At 34.4% G+C, this 2,576-nt stretch overlaps 1 pseudogene; it reads left to right on the top strand.

Moving 5' to 3' along the window:
- On the top strand, positions 1 to 1,236 carry LOC148998839 (F-box/kelch-repeat protein At5g60570 pseudogene; annotated as a pseudogene).
- Positions 1,237 to 2,576: the final 1,340 nt, after the last annotated feature.

Below are 2,576 nucleotides of genomic sequence, written 5' to 3'. Positions count from 1 at the left end.
ATGGCTTGCAGAGATACAGTCAAGGCAGAGAAAAAAAAGGAAATACCTGGAGAAGGTATGATGGAAAACTTGATGGATACTAGAGAAAATATGTTGGACAAGTATGTCAGTACAGATGCTCTAGATTCTCAGCTAAAGAAGCTAACAATTTCTAGACAATCTAGTGGAGATTTGACGAGCCATTCATCAGGTGATCATAGACTTATGCCTGGTCTTAGTGATAACATTGCTATGGATATTCTGATTTGGGCAAGTAGATCTGATTACCCAAATCTTGCTAGAGTCAATAAAAAGATTAATGAGTTGATTTCTAGTGGGGTTATTTACAAATTGAGGCGGCAGATGGGTGTCGTAGAACAATGGGTTTATCTTGCTTGTAGTGATATGCCTTGGGAGGCCTTTGATCCTACAAGACATAGATGGATGAGGTTACCTACAATGCCATGTGATTTTTGCTTCACATATGCAGACAAAGAATCTCTTGCTGTAGGAACTGATCTGCTTGTTTTTGGTCGGGAGATATCAGGATTAGCAATATGGAAGTACAGTTTGCTTATTGATCAATGGTCTAGAGGCCCCTTAATGAATCATCCCCGTTGTTTGTTTGCTTCCGGTAGCAAAGGAGAAATTGCCATTGTTGCTGGAGGAATTGACCAGAATACTTGTGTTCTGAAATCTGCTGAGCTTTTCAATTTTGAATTGGGTTCTTGGGAAAGTTTGCCAGATATGAACTTGCCTCGAAGACTATGTTCAGGATTCTTCATGGATGGCAAGTTTTATGTCATTGGAGGAGTTTCCAGTCAACATGAGCCTTTAACTAGCGGGGAAGAGTACAGTATTGAGACAAGAAAATGGAGGATGATAAATGACATGATTCCTAGTTGGGGTGGACCTATGCAGTCTCCTCCTCTGGTGGCAGTAGTTAATAATCAGCTTTATGCTGCTTATGTAACTACAAATGAGGTGAACAAATATGACAAAACAAGTAATACATGGAATGTTGTGAAGAGATTGCCAGTCAGAGATGGCACCAACAATGGTTGGGGTGTAGCCTTTAGAGCATGTGATGACAAGTTGATTTTGGTTGGTGGACGAAGAGGGCCTACTGGTGATGGTATCGTAGTGTATTCGTGGTGTCCAGAGGATGGGAATGAAGGAGGACCAGACTGGGATGTTCTTTCTGTCAGAGAGCGAGCAGGTGGGTTTGTGTACAACTGTGCAGTGATGGGTGCATGACTCTATGTCTTATGAGTTGGATTTAAACCCTCTCATTGAGAAAGTTAGGTCTTCTCTGATGCAACTTGATGTTGATTGGGTGTTTTTCAACCTCCAAAAGATCAATATTGATATAAAATGTTTTTATTCTCGAGTTTCCACCCTTTCATTGAGTACGATTTTTTTTCTTCTTAGAAACAAATTAAGGAACTAAATTAACATGGAGGCTTCTTTCCTTTTTCTTATCATGATTTTTGTTATGAATGTAAAATCATATATCGTTGAGGAAGTTTTTGGGTAGTAAGATTATGGCATGATGTTTTTTTATGATATCAGTACTTGTTACTATTTTGAAATTTCATCCATTTTGATGGTTGTCATTGTTAGAGTAAAATCTAATTTATAGGCAATATATTAACCAAATTAATGTGTATTTATGTTATCTTATAACATTAACATATTAAAGTTATTAGTTTAGTTATAAAGCATCGTTAAGTGTGGCCTCCTATGTGTAGAGACCAAAATGCAAGTTAAGGTTATTTATGAAATTAATCTAATTACTAAACTTTATGATGGGTTAAGTTAGTAATAAAACTGCTCATATTGAGTAGTATATAAATGGGTCATGGTCCCCAAGCCAAATGCATTGCTTTTCTCTTTAACTCCCATCATTAGAGAGAATAGAGAGATCAAAAAATATTCTCAAAAGGAGGGCTTGCATTCAAGGCTTGGAAGATCAACTATCATCATTCAATCTCAGGGATTCAGATCAATGATCCCAATCAAATCTTTTCTAAATCTTATGAATTCGAGTGAGTTTCCGCACTTAACATTTTCTCGATGATTTGACATGTTTGATGCTGGGTTTTATTAAAATTCTACAAGTGGTATCAGAGACTTTTCATGTTGAATCATTGGGATTAGATCATAAGAAAATGTGATTTGAGAATTAGGGATTTTTTTTAATTAAAAAAAAAGGTTTAATTAGAAACGAAATCTATTCGTGGATTACGAATTTTCTTGTTGGCTACACATTTATGATATTCAGATGATTGTTTCTCATTATTATGCTTAATATGTTATGATTTTGTTCCTTTTATTCATGTTTAATTAAGTTATTGTATTTAAGTGATTAATTAATTATGAAAATACATTTCTTAGTTAATTAATGTTATTTTCATTTGAAAATTCATTATGGATTCAGTATTTGAATTTTGATATAATTAATAATTCAAATATTAGTATATGTATTTTGGAATACATTGATTGAAATAATATGTTGCCCAAGTGACATCTTTGTGGAGATTAATTTTATTTTAGATTACAAACAGTTATGTGCATGTAACTTAATGAATATTAAT

Source organism: Hakea prostrata, unplaced genomic scaffold, assembly GCF_041222555.1.
Source record: "Hakea prostrata isolate BN-2017 unplaced genomic scaffold, UWA_Hpros_2 contig_114, whole genome shotgun sequence".
Lineage (NCBI taxonomy): Eukaryota > Viridiplantae > Streptophyta > Magnoliopsida > Proteales > Proteaceae > Hakea > Hakea prostrata.
This window is presented reverse-complemented; position numbering and strand designations above follow the sequence as displayed.